The sequence below is a fragment of the Ranitomeya variabilis genome, chromosome 2 (assembly GCF_051348905.1).
Source record: "Ranitomeya variabilis isolate aRanVar5 chromosome 2, aRanVar5.hap1, whole genome shotgun sequence".
Lineage (NCBI taxonomy): Eukaryota > Metazoa > Chordata > Amphibia > Anura > Dendrobatidae > Ranitomeya > Ranitomeya variabilis.
The window spans coordinates 1,062,999,133-1,063,023,653 of record NC_135233.1 but is presented as its reverse complement, the minus strand read 5'-3'; positions in this window follow the sequence as shown (position 1 = coordinate 1,063,023,653).

Sequence of the window (24,521 nt, the reverse complement as noted above, 5' to 3'; positions counted from 1 at the left end):
ACATTACCTATTGTGAATGGTGGATCCTGTGTTATCTACTGTATGTAGAGGTGTTATCAGTCATTGTACAGGAGGAGGAGGTGAGCTGTGACATCGCCTATTGTGAATGGTGGATGTTGTGTTATCTACTGTACATAGAGGTGTTACCAGTCATTGTACAGGAGGAGGAGGAGGTGAGCTGTGATATCACCTATTGTGAATGGTGGATCTTGTGTTATCTACTGTACATAGAAGTGTTATCACTCATTGTACAGGAGGAGGAGGAGGTGAGCTGTGTCTTCACCTATTGTGAATGGTGGATCCTGTGTTATCTACTGTATATATAGGTGTTATCAGTCACTGTACAGGAGGAGGAGGTGAGCTGTGTCTTCACCTATTGTGAATGGTGGATCCTGTGTTATCTACTGTATATAGAGGTGTTATCAGTCATTGTACAGGAGGAGCAGGTGAGCTGTGACATCACCTATTGTGAATGGTGGATTGTGTGTTATCTACTGTATATAGAGGTGTTATCAGTCATTGTACAGGAGGAGGAGGTGAGCTGTGATATCACCTATTGTTAATGGTGGATCCTGTGTTATCTACTGTATATAGAGGTGTTATCAGTCATTGTACAGGAGGAGGAGGGGAGCTGTGACATCACCTATTGTGAATGGTGGATCCTGTGTTATCTACTGTATATAGAGGTGTTATCTTATCAGTCATTGTACAGGAGGAGGAGAAGGTGAGCTTTGACATCACCTATTGTGAATGGTGGATCCAGTGTTATCTACTGTATATAGAGGAGTTATCAGTCATTGTACAGGAGGAGGTGAGCTGTGACATCACCTATTGTGAATGGTGGATCCTATGTTATCTACTGTATATAGAGGTGTTACTAGTCATTGTACAGGAGGAGGAAGTGAGCTGTGATATCACCTATTGTGAATGGTGGGTCCTGTGTTATCTACTGTATATAGAGGTGTTACTAGTCATTGTACAGGAGGAGGAAGTGAGCTGTGATACCACCTATTGTGAATGGTGGATCCTGTGTTATTTACTGTATATAGAGGTGTTATCAGTAATTGTACAGGAGGAGGTGAGCTGTGACATCACCTATTGTGAATGGTGGATCCTGTGTTATCTACTGTACTGTATATAAAGGTGTTATCAGTCATTGTACAGGAGGAGGAGGTGAGCTGTGACATTACCTATTGTGAATGGTGGATCCTGTGTTATCTACTGTATGTAGAGGTGTTATCAGTCATTGTACAGGAGGAGGAGGTGAGCTGTGACATCGCCTATTGTGAATGGTGGAAGTTGTGTTATCTACTGTACATAGAGGTGTTACCAGTCATTGTACAGGAGGAGGAGGAGGTGAGCTGTGATATCACCTATTGTGAATGGTGGATCTTGTGTTATCTACTGTACATAGAAGTGTTATCAGTCATTGTACAGGAGGAGGTGAGCTGTGTCTTCACCTATTGTGAATGGTGGATCCTGTGTTATCTACTGTATATAGAGGTGTTATCAGTCACTGTACAGGAGGAGGAGGTGAGCTGTGTCTTCACCTATTGTGAATGGTGGATCCTGTGTTATCTACTGTATATAGAGGTGTTATCAGTCATTGACCAGGAGGAACAGGTGAGCTGTGACATCACCTATTGTGAATGGTGGATCCTGTGTTATCTACTGTATATAGAGGTGTTATCAGTCATTGTACAGGAGGAGGAGGTGAGCTGTGATATCACCTATTGTTAATGGTGGATCCTGTGTTATCTACTGTATATAGAGGTGTTATCAGTCATAGTACAGGAGGAGGAGGTGAGCTGTGACATCACCTATTGTGAATGGTGGATCCTGTGTGTGGTCCTGTATATAGAGGTGTCCCCTTTCATTACAGTCCTGTCTGTGATTATAATGAGTCTGCTGAAAACATATCTTTATATAACAGGAAGTGATAGTCAGGCGCAGGGTCTAGTAGCCAAAAAGAAAATTGTACGATTTTTCTTTTTTTTTCTAAAAGCCATAGGAGGCCTGTCCTGTCCCTGGTAATGGTGGACTGCGTGGAGAGTAGGGGTGGATATGTAATTGCTACAACCTGTGCAGCCGCACAGGGCCCCAAAAGGCAAGTAAGAGGCCATTACCACCTCCAGAGCAGGTAATGTCGGGCATTATGATGAACTATTGCATTAAGGGCCCATATACTGTTCTTACCCGGGACCCTCTTCTGTCTGTGTCCGCTCCTAATGGAAAGTCTGCTTGTTTTGTAATAGACAGCCATTGCGATTACAATTAATAGTTAGCGTCATCAGGACAGGGACTGCCGTCATGTGGAGGAGCGGGCGCCTGATATAATATTTCTACCGCTCAGTAAGGATATAATGTCAGCGCTCAGCAGGACAGAGCTCATTCAGCCTCTGGACGTAATGGTGTGCGTTACATCGCTGCCTCTGGAGATGTCCCGGGTGGGGCGATGTCCACAGGACGCCGAGTCAACCAGCAGCCTGTATACATCAATGCAAACGTGGACATACAGCCCATAATAACGAGCACAGGATGCCCCGTATATAGGAGTGATGTGCCCCGCCACCAAATTATGTCACAAGTGAGGTCTGTAAGAGCATAAAACATCCCAGGCTGAGCCATCTGTGAGTATGAGGTTCTGCAGCAGCTGAGGTGTATTACGAGGTTCTGCAGCAGCTGAGATGTGTATTATGCGGTACGGCATCAGCTGAGGTATGTATGATGAGGTTCTGCTGCAGATGAGGTGTATTATGATGAGGTTCTGCAGCAGCTCAGGTATGGTATGATGAGGTTCTGCAGCATCTGAGGTGTGTATGATGAGGTTCCGCAGCAGCTGAGATCTGTGTGATTGCTGCCTCAGCTTTGCTGAGTGTTCTGAGAGGGAATCCATCAGCAGGGGGTGCCATAACAATTATGTAACTGCAATATAGGATCATTTTTTAATATGACACAAAATGGCAGTCTTGTATGGGGCGGCCCCTGAATCACACCCCACATGGTAAGTAAGAGGTCCTTGTCCATATGGTAGTATATGAACATGTGAAGGATCTGCACCACATTCCCTCCTCCAAACTGAACCTTAATATATTGCAATGGAAATCCCCATCCCAAATAACCCCTGATTATAAAACCCCATAGACGGGAGTGCTAAGATTGTGGCTCCAGCCCCAGGAACACGAGTGATCCGCTCCCCGGCTGCGCTGCCTGCATCCGAATGAATAATGCATTTTCCATTACTGATCTGGGGCCTATAAAATACGCAGATTTATACAACTATAAAATTCGTTTCTCAGAAGCTCAGCTATGTACAATGATTTAAGGGCGATATTCATGGCTTAAGACGACGCTGGTACCTTTGTGAATTAAAACCCTTAAAGGGGTTGTCCACTTTTATAAAATTGGGTCCCAAAATAGTTAACATAACAAACTCAGCAGGTACTCTCACCCTCCACCGGTCCAGGGCTGGTTTCCTGTCTAATTACATAGGTATATAGGGATATTGTTTTTTGCTTGCGATGATTTCAGCAGTATCATTTTGCTTTTTTTAGTTTTTGTTTCATTAAAAACATGTTTGTTAATTTATCTTTTTAAGGGAACAATTTTGTTTTTTTAATCAAATTTTATAGATTTTAGTTTTGCTTTGTTTGGACACTGATCATTGGATCATTAGTAGAATGCTTTGGAATCCTTCGTATCCTAAAACATTACTGAGATGAGGTCCTCATCTTTGATAGATGCTGCTATGGTTATTGACTAAGCTGAGATCAGAGATAACTCAGAGTCTGATTGTTTTGGCAGAATGTTGGCTGTATATTATACACCCGGCACCTGCTGATGGTGCTGACATACAGGTGCTTCTCACAAATTAGAATATCATCAAAAAGTTAATTTATTTCAGTTCTTCAAAACAAAAAGTGAAGCAAAAAGTGAAATGTTTATTTCTGTTAATGTTGATGATTATGGCTTACAGCCAATGAAAACCCAAAAGTTATTATCTCAGTAAATTAGAATAATTACCAAAAAACACCTGCAAAGGCTTCCTAAGTGTTTATAAGTGTCCCTTAGTCTGTTTCAGTAGGCTCCACAATCATGGGGAAGACTGCTGACTTGACAGATATCCAGAAGGCAGTCATTGACACACTCCACAAGGAGGGTAAGCCACAAAACGTCATTGCTAAAGAAGCTGGCTGATCACAGAGTGCTATATCCAAGCATATTAATGGAAAGTTGAGTGGAAGGAAAAAGTGTGGTAGAAAAAGGTGAACAAGCAACCGGGATAACCGCAGCCTTGAAAGGATTGTTAAGAAAAGGCCATTAACCCCTTCCCGACATGTGACGGAATAGTACGTCACATGTCGGGACCCCCGCTTTGATGTGCGCTCCGGCGGTGAGCGCACATCAAAGTCGCGACATGTCAGCTGTTTTTTACAGCTGACATGTGCGCGCAATAGCGGCGGGTGAAATCGCGATCACCCGCCGCTATTAACTAGTTAAATGCCGCTGTCAAACGCAGACAGCGGCATTTAACTACCGCATCCGGCCATGCGGCCGGATATGAGCGCATCGCCGACCCCCGTCACATGATCGGAGGTCGGCGATGCTTGTACATTGTAACCATAGAGGTCCTGGAGACCTCTATGGTTACTGATCGCCGGTGGCTGTGAGCGCCCCCCTGTGGTCGGCGCTCACAGCACACCTGCATTTTAGCTACATAACAGCGATCATCAGATCGCTGTTATGTAGCAGAGCCGATCGGGCTGTGCCTGCTTCTAGCCTCCCATGGAGGCTATAGAAGCATGGTAAAAGTTAAAAAAAAAAGTAAAAAAAAATGTGAAAAAAATAAAAAAAATATAAAAGTTTAAATCACCCCCCTTTCGCCCCAATCAAAATAAATCAATTAAAAAAAACCCCAACCTACACATATTTGGTATCGCCGCGTTCAGAATCGCCCGATCTATCAATAAAAAATAAGCATTAACCTGATCGCTAAACGGCGTAATGAGAAAAAAAATCGAAACGCCAGATTTACGTTTTTTTGGTCGCCACGACATTGCATTAAAATGCAATAACGGGCGATCAAAAGAACGTATCTGCACCAAAATGCTATCATTAAAAATGCCAGCTCGGCACGCAAAAAATAAGCCCTCACCTGACCCCAGATCACGAAAAATGGAGACGCTACGAGTATCGGAAAATGGCGCAATTTTGTTTTGTTTTGTTTTTTGCAAAGTTTGGAATTTTTTTTCACCACTTAGGTGAAAAATAACCTAGTCATGTTAGGTGTCTATGAACTCGTACTTAGTGAACCTAGCAAAATAGGCAAGCAAAAAACAAGTGTGGGATTGCACTTTTTTTGCAATTTCACTGCACTTGGAATTTTTTTCCCGTTTTCTAGTACACGACATGGTAAAACCAATGATGTCGTTCAAAAGTACAACTCATCCCGCAAAAAATAAGCCCTCACATGGCCAAATTGACGGAAAAATAAAAAAGTTATGGCTCTGGGAAGGAGGGGAGCGAAAAACGAAAACGGAAAAACGGAAAAAGCTCCGGGGGTGAAGGGGTTAAAAAATGTGGGGGAGATTCAGAAGGAGTGGACTGCTGCTGGAGTCATTGCTTCAAGAGCCACCACACACAGACGTATCCAGGACATGGGCTACAAGTGTCGCATTCCTTGTGTCATGCCACTCATGACCAATAGACAATGCCAGAAGTATCTTACCTGGGCCAAGGAGAAAAAGAACTGGACTGTTGTCAGTGGTCCAAGGTGTTGTTTTCAGATGAAAGTAAATTTTGAATTTCATTTGGAAATCAGGTCCCAAAGTCTGGAGGAAGAGTGGAGAGGCCACAATCCAAGCTGCTTCAGGTCTAGTGTGAAGTTTCCACAATCAGTGATGGTTTGGGGAGCCATGTCATCTGCTGGTGTAGGTCCACTGTGCTTTATCAAGACCAAAGTCAGCGCAGCCGTCTACCAGGAAATTTTAGAGCACTTCATGCTTCCCTCTGCCAACAAGCTTTTTAGAGTTGGAAATTTCATTCTCCAGCAGGATTGGCACCTGTCCACACTGCCAAAAGTACCAATACGTGGTGTAAAAACAACAGTATCACTGTGCTTGATTGGCAGCAAACTGGCTTGACCTTAACCCCATAGAGAATTTATGCCAAGAGGAAGATGAGAAACACCAGACCTAACAATACAGATGAGCTGTAGGCTGCTATCAAAGCGACCAGTGCCACAGGCTGATAGCCTCCATGCCACACCGCATTGATGCAGCCACTCCTTTGCTATTTTAGCTGTGTGCTTAGGGTCATTGTCTTGTTGGAAGGTGAACCTTCGGCCAAGTCTGAGGTCCAGAGCACTCTGGAAGAAATTTTCATCCAGGATATCTTTGTACTTGGCCGCATTCATGTTTCCTTTAATGGCAACCAGCCTTCCTGTCCCTGGAGCTGAAAAACACCCCATAGCATGATGCTGCCTCCACCATGCTTCCCTGTTGGGATTGTATTGGACAGGTGATGAGCAGTGCCTGTTTTTCTCCACACATACCGCTTAGAACTATCACCAAAAAGGTCTATATTCGTCTCATCAGACCAGAGAATCTTACTTCTCTGTCTGGGAGTTCATCATGTGTGTTTTACCAAACTCTATGCAGGCTTTCATATGTCTTGCACTGAGGAGAGGCTTCTGTCAGGCCACTCTGCCATAAAGGTCCAACAGGTGGAGGGCTGCATTGATAGTTGACTTTGTGAAACTTTCTCGCATCACCCTACTGCATCTGTGGAGCTCAGCCACAATGATCTTGGGGTTCTTCTTTACCTCTCTCACCAAGGCTCTTCTCTCACGATTGCTCAGTTTGGCTGGATGGCAAGGTCTAGGAAGACTTCTGGTGGTCCCAAACTTATTCCATTTAAGGATTATGGAGGCCACTGTGCTCTTAAAAACCATGAGTACTGCAGAAATTCTGTTAACCTTGGCCAGACCTGTGCCTTGCCACAATTAATCAGTTTAATTAAACAAAGCTGGACTCCAATGAAGGAGTAGAACCATCTCAAGGAGGATCACAAGGAAATGGACAGCATGTGACTTAAATATGCATGTCTGAGCAAAGGGTCTGAATACTTATCACCTTGTGACATTTCAGTTTTTATTTTTAATAAATTTGCAAAAATTTCTACATTTCTGTTTTTTTCAGTCAAGATGGGTGGGGTGCAGAGTGTACATTAATGTGAAAAAGAGAACTTTTTTGAATTCACCAAATGGCTACAATGAAACAAAGAGTGAAAAAATTAAAGGGGTCTGAATACTTTCCGTACCCACTGTATATCAGATTTTAACATAATTTTTCAAGCTGGTGTTATAAAGTATTCTAATTTACTGAGATAATGACGTTTGGGTTTTCATTGGCTGTAATCATCAACATTAACAGAAATACAGAAACACTTGAAATAGATCACTCTTTATGTAATGACTCTATTGTGTTTGTCTTGTTGCTTTTAACGTTTTGGCTTTTTCACAGATGAAGGAATATTTTGGATATTTATATATGGATATTTTTTACAACATGATACCATTTTTGGACCACGATTTGTTAACTTTTTGATCACTTTTTATTTTGTTTTTGAAGACGGGAGATAACAAAAAAGTAAACTTTGATCTTTTTTTAGGTAGGTAATTTTGCATACTAGTACAATAATGCACAGGAATGGTATACTTCCTTTGATGTACCATCACAGAGTGGGGTGGAAATGCTGAACCTTAACCCCTTCCCGACATGTGACGGAATAGTACGTCACATGTCGGGACCCCCGCTTTGATGTGCGCTCCGGCGGTGAGCGCACATCAAAGTCGCGACATGTCAGCTGTTTTTTACAGCTGACATGTGCGCGCAATAGCGGCGGGTGAAATCGCGATCACCCGCCGCTATTAACTAGTTAAATGCCGCTGTCAAACGCAGACAGCGGCATTTAACTACCGCATCCGGCCGTGCGGCCGGATATGAGCGCATCGCCGACCCCCGTCACATGATCGGGGGTCGGCGATGAGTCAGGAAGGTAACCATAGAGGTCCTTGAGACCTCTATGGTTACTGATTGCCGGTGGCTGTGAGCGCCCCCCTGTGGTCGGCGCTCACAGCACACCTGCAAATCTGCTGTGTAGCAGCGATCTTATGATCACTGCTGCATAGCAGAGCCGATCAGGCTGTGCCTGCTTCTAGCCTCCCATGGAGGCTATAGAAGCATGGCAAAAGTAAAAAAAAAAAGTTTTTAAAAATGTGAAAAAAATAAAAAAAATATAAAAGTTTAAATCACCCCCCTTTCGCCCCAATCAAAATAAATCAATTAAAAAAACCCCCAACCTACACATATTTGGTATCGCCGCGTTCAGAATCGCCCGATCTATCAATAAAAAAAAAGCATTAACCTGATCGCTAAATGGCGTAATGAGAAAAAAATTCGAAACGCCAGATTTACGTTTTTTTGGTCGCCACGACATTGCATTAAAATGCAATAACGGGCGATCAAAAGAACGTATCTACACCAAAATGCTATCATTAAAAACGCCAGCTCGGCACGCAAAAAATAAGCCCTCACCCGACCCCAGATCACGAAAAATGGAGACGCTACGAGTATCGGAAAATGGCGCAATTTTGTTTTGTTTTGTTTTTTGCAAAGTTTGGAATTTTTTTTCACCACTTAGGTGAAAAATAACCTAGTCATGTTAGGTGTCTATGAACTCGTAGTGACCTGGAGAATCATAATGGCTGGTCAGTTTTAGCATTTAGTGAACCTAGCAAAAAAGCCAAGCAAAAAACAAGTGTGGGATTGCACTTTTTTTGCAATTTCACTGCACTTGGAATTTTTTTCCCGTTTTCTAGTACACAACATGCTAAAACCAATGATGTCGTTCAAAAGTACAACTTGTCCCGCAAAAAATAAGCCCTCACACGGCCAAATTGACGGAAAAATAAAAAAGTTATGGCTCTGGGAAGGAGGGTAGCGAAAAACGAAAACGGAAAAACGGAAAAAGCTCCGGGGGTGAAGGGGTGAAGACAACCCTTTTTGAAAAATGAACCAGGGTGGTCGTTCTTTAGATGAAGTTGGTTTGGGGGAACTATATTTTGCACCGAGCCCAACAATGTGTTAAAAATGACCCTGGTCTGATTTATCCGTCTTATCAATTGGCAGCTCATCTCATTGTTTTACGTCTCCTAGTCTGGGCCGTGAGTTACCTGTGGCTCCATAAGTGCCTGGACGTGAGATAATATCGGCATGATCCTACACAGTGCCATCTGATCATAAAACACCATGGCGTCCGAGGAACATTCATATTACGAGCACGATCATTGTACAATCATCACAACATATCAACGAGACAATTTCTCAAACCAATACACCATTTAACAAACCTGTATTAGATCAGCCTAGCCCCGAGCTACAGATGACTCATGGTCTTCATACAAGTAGTGGTGTGGAGAGAATATTTTTCTTCTTTATGTGATATACCGGGAGAAAGATAAACACATCAGTGTCACATAAAATCCCACTAATACGAAGGAAAAGGAACAACTTGGGCTATCGATTGGAGGAAAATTGGGTTTGGACACCCATGTCTGGTAATTCTGATCCCATGAGATCTGAAGATTGAATGAAGTATTGGACAATTTCCAACAATTGGTTACGCCCAACTTTCCTCTTTATTTAGCTTAGATCATCATGTTTGTTGGTCCCACCATGAATTCTATCCAAACCACGAAAAACCAGACTCTGCATGTGCCTGGATTTTACAACACATTACAAATTATGCAAATTGGATTTAAATGTCGTAAAGATGTAAGTTTTGGTTTCTCAAATAAACTCATGGGTGGTTTTGTGTCCCAGGTTTCTTTGGATCACTCAAATTAGTCTCTAACACCTGTTATAATTTGTTTTCTAGGTGAGGAACAATTAAAGTAAAATTACTAGGAGGGATGTTCCACATTATGAAGCAGCCACAGATTTCAAGCAATAAGGCAAAGAAAAGGGATCTCTCTGCTGCCAAAAAGTGTCAAATATCGCAATGTCTTAAACAAGTTATGAAAACATTAGATATTTCATGAAAACTTAAGCGTGATCATCGTACCGTGAAGAGATTTGTGGCTGATAGAGAGCACAAACAGGTTTGTGCAGATAAAGGCATAATGAGGAACGTTTCTGCCAGAGAAATTAATTGAATTACCTTATATACTCGAGTATAAGCCAAGATTTTCAGCCCTTTTTTAGGCTAAAAGTGCCCCTCTTGGCTTATACTCGAGTCATTGTCCCAGGGGGGCGGCAGGGGAGTGGGAGCGGCAGGAGTGGCAACTGTCACATCATACTCACCTGCTCCCGGTGCTGTCTCTGCACTTCATTGCTTCTCCGATGGTCTCCGGCGCCCTCAGCTCTTCCTGTGTTCAGCGGTCACGTGATACCGCTCATTAAAGTAATGAATATGGACATGACTCCACTCCCATAGGGGTGGAGCGCATTTTCATTACTAATGAGCGGTACCGTGTGACCGCTGAACACAGGAACAAGTTTCCGGCGCCGGAGACCATGGGAGAAGCAGGGACAAACAAAGAGACCGCGCCAGGATGGGGTGAGTATGACGGGGGAGGGGGAGCCATGCAATTTTCACCTATCTCTCTATCGTCTATCAATATATAAAAATAATTAATCCAATCGGTAAACGGCGTAATTAGAAAAAAAATCAGTTTTTTTGGTCGCCAGAACATTGTATTAAAATGAAATACCGGGCAATGAAAAGATCGTAACTACTCCATAATGGTATCAATAAAAACATCAGCTTGGCACGTAAAAAATAAGCCCTCACCCAGTCCCAGATCACGAAAAATGGCGACGCTACGGGCATCGGAAAATGGCGTCTTTCTTTCTGCAAACTTTGGATTTGTTTTTTACCACTGAAATCAAAAAGAACTTAGACATGTTTAGTGTATATGAACTTGTAATGACCTGGAGAATCAAAATGGCAGGTCAGTTTTAGGATTTAGTAAACATGGTAAAAATAAAAATAATTGTGGAATTGCACTTTTTTTATTAATTTCATCACACTTTGATTTTTTTCTCATTTTCCAGTAAAATATGTCGTAAAACCAATAGTGTTGTTCAAAAGTACCACTTACACTGCAAAAAACAAACCCTCACATGGCCATATTGAAGGGAAAAATAAAAAAGTCATGGCTCTGGGAAAAAGGGGAGCGAAATACAGAAAAACTCAAGGTGGTGAAGGGGGTTAAAGCTTGGGTAGCAGGCTTAACGGAAAAGCATTGGCTACATGGAGAAAATTAAGTTTTATTCTCCCTGCCACCACTTGTTTACTTTCATAAGGTCGGTGCAAGAAGGGAGTCATTACAGTCACCGCTAACTATAAAGTGAAAGTGCTGGAATAGCATCCCGTCAGCTTGATTGTGACGTCTTCCAACGAGCCCAACCTCAGGCTGGGCTTCATTGAACAACTAACATGGTAGCAACACATCACAATCCATCAACAACTCACAACTACATCACAGGAGGCTGATGGGTGCAGGTGAGTGCATGCACCGGCCATCTAAAGGTTTCTGTCAGTGATTGACATGGGCATTTAAATGCTTAAAACAGCAGCAATCAAGGCGAGCTCTGATCCTTGCTGTTACAGGCAGATGCCGGATATGTATTTCATACATCTGTCTGGTATGTGGCAGTCTCAGCTCCTGAACCCGCTCCATAAAAGCACATCACTAATGTGACAGTTATGTCAAGATTAGAAAATTTCACTTGTCTGTTCCTAAATGAGGAGGGACAAATGGAATTCCCTAAGATGTAAAAGAACCCTTTATAGATTTAGTAACTGTGCCCCAAGCATATGAATGTTTTTACACACCACAATGAACTATTACATACACGCATCTTACAAAAATACATATAATTACAGATACACAAACATAACTGCAGACACACACAAACACGCAGATATGCACAAACACATGAATACATCACCTGAACCACCATCAGTACATGGTGCTAGTAATGAGCGCAAGTGCACGTTACTTGAGTTTGCCGAGGGTGCTTGGGTGACATGTTCGCGTCCCTGTACCCGATTGTTCTCTTTCATTTAGACTCCATCTTGTACAGGCTCCACAATACCTTTCACATCCATAGCTCTTCTCTGCCGACTCCCATCTTCTCCGATCTTCAGCAGCACATCCTGACACGATGCCCTTAAGAACAGCATAATGATTACCATATAATGCTCCAGATTTAAGTACCTGTCCCACGCTGTGCACATGAATAAACTATTGTCTTTCACGGTGCTCCCTGCACAAAAAAATTACCCACACGCTGCCCGTCATACAGTAGGTGTACTCCACACTCTTTTCTATACTGGGTCCCCTCTTCACACTGTCCTCTCACACTGTGTCCCCCTTATACTGCCCAGTCTCTATACTGTGTCCCCACATTAAACTACCCCACCTCAGCATACTGTATCCTCCTTGCTGTGGTCTCACACTGTACCCCATCCTACCCCCTCTGTATTCCTCTCCCCACAATACCAAGTCTCTAGTCTGTGTCCCCTCACACGTTTCTACCCCCTTGCTGTCTCACGTATTCCCCCCCTCTCTCTCCATATTGTCTCCTCATACATCACCCTTCCCCACTCTATTCCCGCGCCCATTCATCATACTGTTTCTTCACACATTCTCCCCATACTGTCTCCTCAAATTTCATTCCATCTCTCCCCAATTATAATAAACCTTCATAAGAGTATGCAGAAATGTAGAAACACAAACATGCAGACACACACATGTAGACACACAGACATACAGAAGTGCACAGACACACACTCACAGACATTGGCTCTATGGCCACAATTCCATTTAAATCTGTCAGTTTATGCATTGGGTGTGTGAGTGTTGGAGTTTGCAAGCTGCAGAGCAGGAGGCTCTGTGCAACCCAGGTCTGTGTGGAGTTAACACAGAAACAGGGATTCCAGGCGGCCAACGCACCCATAAGACTCAGCGGTGCCAGTGTCCACGGCAATGGGTTTTGAGTTCTGGACTGTGTTTGTGGAAACCCGGCTGCGATCCGGAGGACATCACTCCTATGTTTGAGTTCTGAAAATAAAGCCACCATTTCTGTTGAACTTTCTGTGGTCCCTGCCTATCTGTCGTACTGCACCAACCCTGCTGCACTACAACATGCACACACAGAAATGCAGACATACACACATACACGCAGTCATTCGCAGATAAACACACAGAAATGCACATTCAGACAAACGCAGAAGCGTAACTAGGGTTTTGGTTCGGGGGGCGAAGCTTCTGAGTGGGCCCCTAACCAGGTAACCTTGATTACAACTGGGTGACGCACCCTAATAGTGGAGGAGAACCTCGGCAGATGACCGCTCTGTTACTGAAGATAATCTCTATATAAAGACCAACATAGATATTACCGCCAGATGGTCAGTCCTACAGAACATATAAGAGATCACAGCACAGTTACAGATAATGACTTACCACTGATGTTCTTTCTGATGGAATCGTTCACCTTTCCCGTCTTTTCTATCTGGCCCAGACCGACACGACAACTTCTTCCAGCCATGTCTCGTCTGCAGAGAATACAACAAAGACACATTTCACTTCTCATATTCCAGCCATCACCATCTATTCCCAACCTGCACAAACTCCTCATCCTGCTGATATACCAGTACTGAGCCGCTGCCGAATGTGAATCTATTACTGCACCTGCTGTGTGTTTCTCTGTACCCTCTAAATTCTAAAGCAACCCTCTATAATATAGTAATGCCGGGTGCAAGAGCCCTAGAAAACAGTGCCCATATTTTGCCCCCTAAAAAGTAATATTTCCCTGTGTGCCCCTTTGATTGTCACAGTAACCAGAGTTCCCCTATAACAATAAGTGCCCACTTTACATATAATAATGTCCCGAGTCTCCCCCCTGTACAGCTCCCCTATACACAGTATGATGCTCTCTTATACACAGTATAAAGCATCCTCACTGTATAGTACCACCCACACACAATACTAGCCCCTTAGTAGCTTCCAAACTGTTTGATGGCTCCAACACTGTATGATGGCCCCTTCACTGTAATCCCCACACTGTACGATGCCCCCCTCAATGTAATCTCCACACTGTATGATGGCCCCCTCAATGTAATCTCCACACTGTATGATGCCCCCCTGGATAGCCTTCATATAGTATAATGCACCAGATCATCCTAAATGTAGTATAATGCACTCCCCATAAGCCTCTATATACTATAATGCACTCCCCATAAGCCTCCATATAGTATAATGCACTCCCCATAGGCCTACTCTATATTGTATAATGCACCTTCCCATAGGCAGACTCTATAGCACAAGGCAGCCCCCATAGGCAAACTCTATATTGTATAATGCACCCCCGATAGGCAGACTCTATAGCACAAGTCAGCACCCATAGGCAGACTCTATAGCACAAGGCAGCACCCATAGGCAGACTCTGTAGTATAAGGCAGCACCCCACAGGCAGACCCTGTAGTATAAGGCAGCACCCCACAGGCAGACCCTGTAGTATAAGACAGCACCCCATAGGCACACCCTGTAATATAAGGCAGCACCCTATAGGCAGAACCTGAAGTATAAGGCACCACCCCTATAGGCAGACCCTGTAGTATAAGGCTGCACCACACAGGCACACCCTGTAGTATAAGGCAGCACCCCACAGGCAGACTCTGTACTATAAGATAGCATCCCCATAGGCAGATCCTGTAGTATAAGGCAGCACCCCACAGGCAGACCCTGTAGTATAAGACAGCGCCCCATAGGGAGACCCTGTAGTATAAGGCAGCATGCCCATAGGCAGACCCTGTAGTATAAGGCAGCACCCCCATAGGCAACCCTGTAGTATAAGGCAGCACCCCACAGGCAGACCCTATAGTATAAGATAGCACCCCCATAGGCTGACCCTGTAATATAACGCAGCACCCCATAGGCAGACCCTGTAGTTTAAGACAGCACCCCCACAGCAGACCCTGTAGTATAAGGCAGCACCCCTATAGGCAGACCCTGTAGTATAAGGCAGCACCACACAGGCAGAACCTGTAGTATAAGGCAGCACCCCACAGGCAGACCCTGTAGTATAAGACAGCACCCCATAGGCACACCCTGTAATATAAGGCAGCACCCTATAGGCAGACCCTGTAGTATAAGAAGAGATTATTTGGCGTGCACTCAGCCTGAATTAAGGTGAGGTGCTGGTGTAATGGAACTGTGGTCCAAATAGCAGAATTATCGAAATTCACCGCACTCTCTAGTAGATTGGTTATGCAAAAGATTATATCAGTTTATTGGGAGCGTAACAGAATATTACAGTATATGTGATTAACAACGTTTCGGCTCAACCAAAGCCTTTGTCACATTTTCGCTTTTTTTGATTAGAGATAAGTGCACAGAGAGGGAAGAATCTCAGCAGTGTAATGTATACGTTCTTTAAGCAATGTACTGGATATGCCTATAGAGGCTCCCTTCAGATGGTGTGGACCTGTGTTAATTAGATCAAGAGCGGCGTTCCCGCGCTGTGCTCTGGTGCAGCGTGTACAGGCAGACTCTGTAGTATAAGATAGCACCCCCATAGGCAGACCCTGTAGTATAAGACAGAACCCCTATAGGCAGATCCTGTAATATAAGGCAGCACCCCATAGGCAGACCCTGTAGTATAAGACAGCACCCCCATAGGGAGACCCTGTAGTATTAGGCAGCACACCCATAGGCAGACCCTGTAGTATAAGGCAGCACCCCCATAGGCAGGCCCTGTAGTATAAGGCAGCACCCCACAGGCAGACCCTGTAGTATAAGATAGCACCCTTATAGGCAGACCCTGTAGTATAAGATAGCACCCCTATAGGCAGACCTTATAGTATAAGGCAGCACCCCACAGGCAGACTCTGTACTATAAGACAGCACTCCCATAGGCAGAACCTGTAGTATAAGGCAGCACCCCACAGGCAGACCCTGTAGTATAAGGCCACATCCCACAGGCAGACCCTGTAGTATAAGGCAGCACCCCACAGGCAGACCCTGTAGTTTAAGGCAGCACCCCCATAGGCAGACCCTGTAGTATAAGGCAGCACCCCACAGGCAGACCCTGTAGTATAAGATAGCACCCCCCATAGGCAGACCCTGTAATATAAGGCAGCACCCCATAGGCAGACCCTGTAGTATAAGACAGCACCCCGCAGGCAGACCCTGTAGTATAAGACAGCACCCCCATAGGCAGACCCTGTAGTTTAAGACAGCACCCCCACAGGCAGACCCTGTAGTATAAGGTAGCACCCCACAAGCAGACCCTGTAGTATAACACAGCACCCCCATAGGCAGACCCTGTAGTTTAAGACAGCACCCCCACAGGCAGACCCTGTAGTATAAGGCAGCACCCCACAGGCAGACCCTGTAGTATAAGACAGAACCCCCATAGGCAGACCCTGTAGTATAAGGCAGCACCCCATAGGCAGACCCTGTAATATAAGGCAGCACCCCTATAGGTAGACCCTGTAGTATAAGGCAGCCCCAATAAAAAATAAATAAATACCTCTCTTCTTCCTGGTTCCTTCACAGCTCTGAGCGCCCACTCATGTCCTGACAGCAGGCGCCGGTTAGTGACGTCATTGCGACCGCTGTCAGTGTCGGTGACGCCAGATGCTGACAGGGGGATGATGGGAGAAGGAGCGTAGCACTGCTTCTTCCATCAATGCAATCAGCTGTATCGGCTAAATGCTTGTACAGCTGACCTTGCGATGATGGGCGGGAGGCCCACTGCTGGCACCAGCCCTCCCGCCTGCTCAGGGGCCCTATAGCGGCCGGGCGGCAAAGCAATGAGATCAATTCTCCCTGCTGTGCCGCAGAATGTAACTGTATCGACACACCCATATACACATGCAGGGAAGCATGCACACACTAGCATGCAGACATATATACACAGAAATGCACACATAGACACAAGGGCACACACCCAGGCAGACATGCATGAACACATGGACACACAAAGACATGCACACACATGCACAAGTAAACACATGCAGACGCGCTCGTGTGCACACACACAAATGCATACACAGACAGACACGCTCAACCAGGCAGACAGGTACATGTAGACATGCACACCCAGGGAGACACACTCACGCAGACACACACACACAAATGCACAAACACATATACAGATATATATACATGCAGGCATATACACAAAAATTAATATAAACAGACACAAATATTAGGGTTCTCTGCAGAGGGTGAGAAGGGTTTCCGCCATGTTAATTTCCTAGTAGGTATCCATTTAGGATCCAAAAGAGCCAGCTCCATTTGGTGAATGGAGCCATGAAAGCCGGATCACCAAAAAGAGTCGGACTGTCCGTCATGGCTCCAAATTAAAGTGTCTCCTAGTCATCGTTCAGACCTGCAGAATAAAGCCTGTATACAGTGCCATAAAATATGTGTGCATGGAATAATCAGCATCGCATTAGCCAACCCTCAGTAAGCCAAAGTCCCCGAAAGAATATTCAGCTATAAAAGATGCAAATGACTGCACATACGTAAAACAATGGCCTTTTATAAATGATATAGATTTGGTAAATTGATTGTACATACTTAAATCTGAAAATTGAACCCAAACCCGAGCTGAGGGGCCGCGCTGTACACGACGGTCTCTCCTGGAACATTGCAGATTTGCCGCAGGAGACTTGGAATTTATTGCTCAGTATTAATGTTCGTGACTTTCGTCTGTTGCTAAGAGACAGGGAAGAATAAAACCTTGAAAGTCGGGATAGGTTGGGGCTCTGCATACGCTGACTTTTCAGGAATTCACACTCGCTTCACTGCGCCTGGGAGATATAACAGATTTTTTTCCTGTTCTTCTTACTTGTTATGATACGGAAAATCCATTGACAATTGTATAAAGCCGGGCAACAATCGATATGGCGGTATTATAGGTCTCATGGGTGTTGTTATCTAGCTCTACCAGATTACTGTGTGCAAAATCTACTTAATTATGCATATACAGACGGAGGAGGATAGGAACGCAAAACAAGACAGATTAGCTATTAAGCATGAGAAAGATGGGTGATAAATTCATGTTTAAACTGTGATTCCAATTACTCTTCTTTCACAAAAAATATTATATCTAAGATCTCATGCACTATTAAAGGGTTTTTTTGTTTTCCATACTACTACTACCACCATTATCAGATCTTTTGGGGATCAAACCATATGCCCAGCAACTTGACCAATCGAGAGTTTCGCCCTTACTGCTTCTTCAAGAGGCACCTCAAAGAAGCCCCTCAAAGAAACATATAAGGACAAAACCCTTGGTTGGACAAGATACTGAGCTTATGTTTTAGTTTTTCAAAAGTGGATTATATTGATGTAATGACTATCGTATGCTCTGTCCTAATGGGTGCTGCCTGGCCTGATTAGAACAACTGCCTGGGCAAAGGATTAATACAAAAGCGGGTGGTCTGTGAGTTTTTATTATACCATTCAGACTATGCTAGTACGCACGCCTATAACTTAAAGCGGCCAAGCAGAATTGTACCACTATTTATTCTGACTGCATAACTAGGCTGCCAAATGTAAGGTACTTGGCTGTCTCTATGTACCATTACTCACATGAAGAGATTTCATCATACAGCTTGACTCAACTGCAGAGTCGCGTATGGAGATTCCAGAAGAAGGTTTATTTTCAACTGAATTCTTGTGGTTATGCACAATTACAGTAGGTAAAAAAGACTATACCTGACCATGGATGCAAGACACCAGCTTCATAACATGGGTGACATGCTCAAAATCAGGAAGAAGAAGGTAGAGGTTACTGACATCAGAGCTAGGCAGGAAGACAAGGAAAGAGGGAGGACAAACTTTTAAAAAGCAAACCTTATTACATAGCAACAATGCAATACAATACTGTATGATTCTTAAGTTGTGGGACATGACAGTATTTATCAAGACGAAGCCTTTCTTGTGAAACGTGCGTCGGGTGCGGTGGGACCCCTTGACTACCTTGCAGCAGTCTTGGAGATACAGTATGTGGGTATCTATCATTCCTTGTTAAGTTTGATTTCATTTTTTATACTGATTTCATAGGAGGAGTGTTGTGAATTTGCTTTTTGCTCCCTCTAGTGGTTACTAGTTTTTTGACTCTGGTTTTTCTGTCATTCCTTTTATCCGCACCTGGGTCGTTACTTAGGGGTGTTGCTATATAAGCTCCCTGGACCTTCAGTTCAATGCCTGGCAACGTAGTTATCAGAGCTAGTCTGCTGTGCTCTTGTCTACTGATCCTGGTTCCAGTTATATCAGCTAAGTCTGCCTTTTGCTATTTGTTTTGGTTTTGTATTTTTGTCCAGCTTGTTCCAAATCTATATCCTGACCTTTGCTGGAAGCTCTAGGGGGGCTGGTGTTCTCCCCCCGGACCGTTAGACGGTTCGGGGGTTCTTGAATTTCCAGTGTGGATTTTAATAGGGTTTTTGTTGACCATATAAGTTACCTTTCTTTATTCTGCTATCAGTAAGCGGGCCTCTCTGTGCTAAACCTGGTTCATTTCTGTGTTTGTCATTTCCTCTTACCTCACCGTCATTATTTGTGGGGGGCTTCTATCCAGCTTTGGGGTCCCCTTCTCTGGAGGCAAGAAAGGTCTTTGTTTTCCTCTACTAGGGGTAGCTAGATTCTCCGGCTGGCGCGTGTCATCTAGAATCAACGTAGGAATGATCCCCGGCTACTTCTAGTGTTGGCGTTAGGAGTAGATATATGGTCAACCCAGTTACCACTGCCCTATGAGCTGGATTTTTGTATTCTGCAGATTTCCACGTTCCTCTGAGACCCTCGCCATTGGGGTCATAACAGTTTGCCAGGCCAGTATTAAATGTTTAATGCATTGCAGAAGAGGGATTATAAGAAAGAAGATTCTGAGTTTTTTTTTTTTTTCTTCTTCCCCTTTACCTCAGAGTGGCTATGCTTGCTGCAGACATGAATGTCCAGACCTTGATTACAAGTGTGGACCAGCTGGCTACTCGTGTGCAGGGCATACAAGACTATGTTATCAGAAATCCTAGGTCAGAACCTAAAATACCGATTCCTGAACTGTTTTCCGGAGACAGGTTTAAGTTTAGGAATTTCGTGAATAATTGTAAATTGTTTTTGTCCCTGAGACCCTGTTCATCTGGAGATTCTGCTCAGCAAGTAAAGATTGTTATTTCGTTCTTACGGGGCGACCCTCAGGATTGGGCTTTTTCGCTGGCGCCAGGAGATCCGGCATTGGCTGATCTTGATGCGTTTTTTCTGGCGCTCGGTTTACTTTATGAGGAACCCAATCTTGAGATTCAGGCAGAAAAGGCCTTGCTGGCTATGTCTCAGGGGCAGGACGAGGCTGAAGTGTATTGCCAAAAATTTCGGAAATGGTCCGTGCTGACACATTGGAACGAGTGTGCACTGGCCGCTAATTTTAGAAATGGCCTTTCTGAAGCCATTAAGAATGTTATGGTGGGTTTTCCCATTCCCACAGGTCTGAATGATACTATGGCACTGGCTATTCAAATTGACCGGCGGTTGCGGGAGCGCAAAACCGCAAATTCCCTCATGGTGTTGTCTGAACAGACACCTAATTCGGTGCAATGTGATAGAAAAACCGCAAATTCCCTCATGGTGTTGTCTGAACAGACACCTGATTTAATGCAATGTGATAGAATCCTGACTAGAAATGAGCGGAAAATTCATAGACGCCGGAATGGCTTGTGCTACTACTGTGGTGATTCTACACATGTTATCTCAGCATGCTCTAAACGTATAGCTAAGGTTGTTAGTCCTGTCACCGTTGGTAATTTGCAACCTAAATTTATTCTGTCTGTAACTTTGATTTGCTCACTGTCATCTTATCCTGTCATGGCGTTTGTAGATTCAGGTGCTGCCCTGAGTCTCATGGATCTCTCATTTGCTAAGCGCTGTGGTTTTACTCTTGAACCATTAGAAAATCCTATTCCTCTTAGGGGTATTGATGCTACACCATTGGCAGCAAATAAACCGCAGTATTGGACACAGGTTACCATGTGCATGACTCCTGAACACCGCGAGGTGATACGTTTCCTGGTTTTACATAAAATGCATGATTTGGTTGTTTTAGGGCTGCCATGGTTACAGACCCATAATCCAGTCCTGGACTGGAAGGCTATGTCAGTCTCAAGTTGGGGCTGTCGTGGTATTCATGGGGATTCCCTGCCTGTGTCTATTGCTTCTTCTACGCCTTCGGAAGTTCCGGAGTATTTGTCTGATTATCAGGATGTCTTCAGTGAGTCTGAGTCCAGTGCACTGCCTCCTCATAGGGACTGTGACTGTGCTATAGATTTGATCCCAGGCAGTAAATTTCCTAAGGGAAGACTGTTTAATCTGTCGGTACCTGAACATACCGCTATGCGTTCATATATCAAGGAGTCTCTGGAGAAAGGACATATTCGTCCGTCTTCTTCCCCTCTTGGTGCGGGATTGTTTTTTGTGGCAAAAAAGGACGGATCTTTGAGACCTTGTATTGATTATCGACTTTTAAATAAGATCACTGTCAAATTTCAGTATCCTTTACCGCTGTTGTCTGACTTGTTTGCCCGGATTAAGGGTGCCAAGTGGTTCACCAAGATAGACCTTCGTGGTGCGTACAACCTTGTGCGCATTAAGCAAGGTGATGAATGGAAAACCGCATTCAATACGCCCGAAGGTCATTTTGAGTACTTGGTGATGCCTTTTGGGCTCTCCAATGCGCCTTCAGTTTTTCAGTCCTTTATGCATGACATTTTCCGGAAGTATCTGGATAAATTTTTGATTGTTTATCTGGATGATATTTTGGTTTTTTCTGACAATTGGGATTCGCATGTGGAGCAGGTCAGGTTGGTCTTTAAAATTTTGCGTGAAAATTCTTTGTTTGTCAAGGGCTCAAAGTGTCTCTTTGGTGTGCAGAAGGTTCCCTTTTTGGGGTTCATTTTTTCCCCTTCTGCTGTGGAGATGGACCCAGTCAAGGTCCGAGCTATTCTTGATTGGACTCAGCCCTCGTCAGTTAAGAGTCTTCAGAAGTTCTTGGGCTTCGCTAACTTCTACCGTCGTTTTATCGCTAATTTTTCTAGCATTGTGAAACCTTTGACGGATATGACCAAGAAGGGCTCCGATGTAGCTAACTGGGCTCCTGCTGCCGTGGAGGCTTTCCAGGAGTTGAAACGCCGGTTTACTTCGGCGCCTGTTTTGTGCCAGCCTGACGTCTCACTTCCCTTTCAGGTTGAGGTGGATGCTTCGGAGATTGGGGCAGGGGCCGTTTTGTCGCAGAGAGGCCCTGGTTGCTCTGTTATGAAACCTTGTGCCTTTTTCTCTAGGAAGTTTTCGCCTGCCGAGCGAAATTATGATGTGGGCAATCGGGAGTTGTTGGCCATGAAATGGGCATTTGAGGAGTGGCGTCATTGGCTCGAGGGTGCTAAGCATCGTGTGGTGGTCTTGACTGATCACAAAAATCTGATGTATCTCGAGTCTGCTAAACGCCTTAATCCGAGACAGGCCCGCTGGTCATTGTTTTTCTCCCGCTTTGATTTTGTTGTCTCGTATTTACCAGGTTCAAAGAATGTGAAGGCCGATGCTCTTTCTAGGAGCTTTGTGCCTGATGCTCCTGGAGTCGCTGATCCTGTTGGTATTCTTAAAGATGGAGTTATCTTGTCAGCTATTTCTCCGGATCTGCGACGTGTGTTGCAGAGATTTCAGGCTGATAGGCCTGAGTCTTGTCCACCTGACAGACTGTTTGTCCCGGATAAGTGGACCAGCAGAGTCATTTCCGAGGTTCATTCCTCGGTGTTGGCAGGTCACCCGGGAATTTTTGGCACCAGAGATCTGGTGGCCAGGTCCTTTTGGTGGCCTTCCTTGTCAAGGGATGTGCGGTCATTTGTGCAGTCCTGTGGGACTTGTGCTCGAGCTAAGCCTTGCTGTTCTCGTGCCAGCGGTTTGCTCTTGCCCTTGCCTGTCCCGAAGAGACCTTGGACACATATCTCCATGGATTTCATTTCTGATCTTCCGCTATCTCAGGGCATGTCTGTTATCTGGGTGATATGTGATCGCTTCTCCAAGATGGTCCATTTGGTTCCTTTGCCTAAGCTGCCTTCCTCTTCCGATCTGGTTCCTGTGTTTTTCCAGAACGTGGTTCGTTTGCACGGCATCCCTGAGAATATTGTGTCAGACAGAGGATCCCAGTTCGTTTCCAGGTTCTGGCGATCCTTTTGTAGTAGGATGGGCATTGATTTGTCGTTTTCGTCTGCTTTCCATCCTCAGACTAATGGACAGACGGAGCGAACCAATCAGACTTTGGAGGCTTATTTGAGGTGTTTTGTCTCTGCTGATCAGGACGATTGGGTGACATTCTTGCCGTTGGCTGAGTTTGCCCTTAATAATCGGGCTAGTTCCGCCACCTTGGTTTCGCCTTTTTTCTGCAACTCTGGTTTCCATCCTCGCTTTTCTTCGGGTCATGTGGAGCCTTCTGACTGTCCTGGGGTGGATTCTGTGGTGGATAGGTTGCAGCAGATCTGGAATCATGTGGTGGACAACTTGAAGTTGTCACAGGAGAAGGCTCAGCGCTTTGCCAACCGCCGCCGCGGTGTGGGTCCCCGACTACGCGTTGGGGATTTGGTATGGCTTTCTTCCCGCTTTGTTCCTATGAAGGTCTCCTCTCCCAAATTTAAACCTCGTTTTATTGGGCCTTACAAGATATTGGAAATCCTTAATCCTGTATCTTTTCGTCTGGATCTTCCTGTGTCGTTTGCTATTCACAATGTATTTCATAGGTCCTTGTTGCGGCGGTACATTGTGCCTGTAGTTCCTTCTGCTGAGCCTCCTGCTCCGGTGTTGGTTGAGGGCGAGTTGGAGTACGTGGTGGAGAAGATCTTGGATTCTCGCCTCTCCAGGCGGAGGCTTCAGTACCTGGTCAAGTGGAAGGGCTATGGTCAGGAGGATAATTCCTGGGTGGTCGCCTCTGATGTTCATGCGGCCGATTTAGTTCGTGCCTTTCATGCCGCTCATCCTGATCGCCCTGGTGGTCGTGGTGAGGGTTCGGTGACCCCTCACTAAGGGGGGGGTACTGTTGTGAATTTGCTTTTTGCTCCCTCTAGTGGTTACTAGTTTTTTGACTCTGGTTTTTCTGTCATTCCTTTTATCCGCACCTGGGTCGTTACTTAGGGGTGTTGCTATATAAGCTCCCTGGACCTTCAGTTCAATGCCTGGCAACGTAGTTATCAGAGCTAGTCTGCTGTGCTCTTGTCTACTGATCCTGGTTCCAGTTATATCAGCTAAGTCTGCCTTTTGCTATTTGTTTTGGTTTTGTATTTTTGTCCAGCTTGTTCCAAATCTATATCCTGACCTTTGCTGGAAGCTCTAGGGGGGCTGGTGTTCTCCCCCCGGACCGTTAGACGGTTCGGGGGTTCTTGAATTTCCAGTGTGGATTTTAATA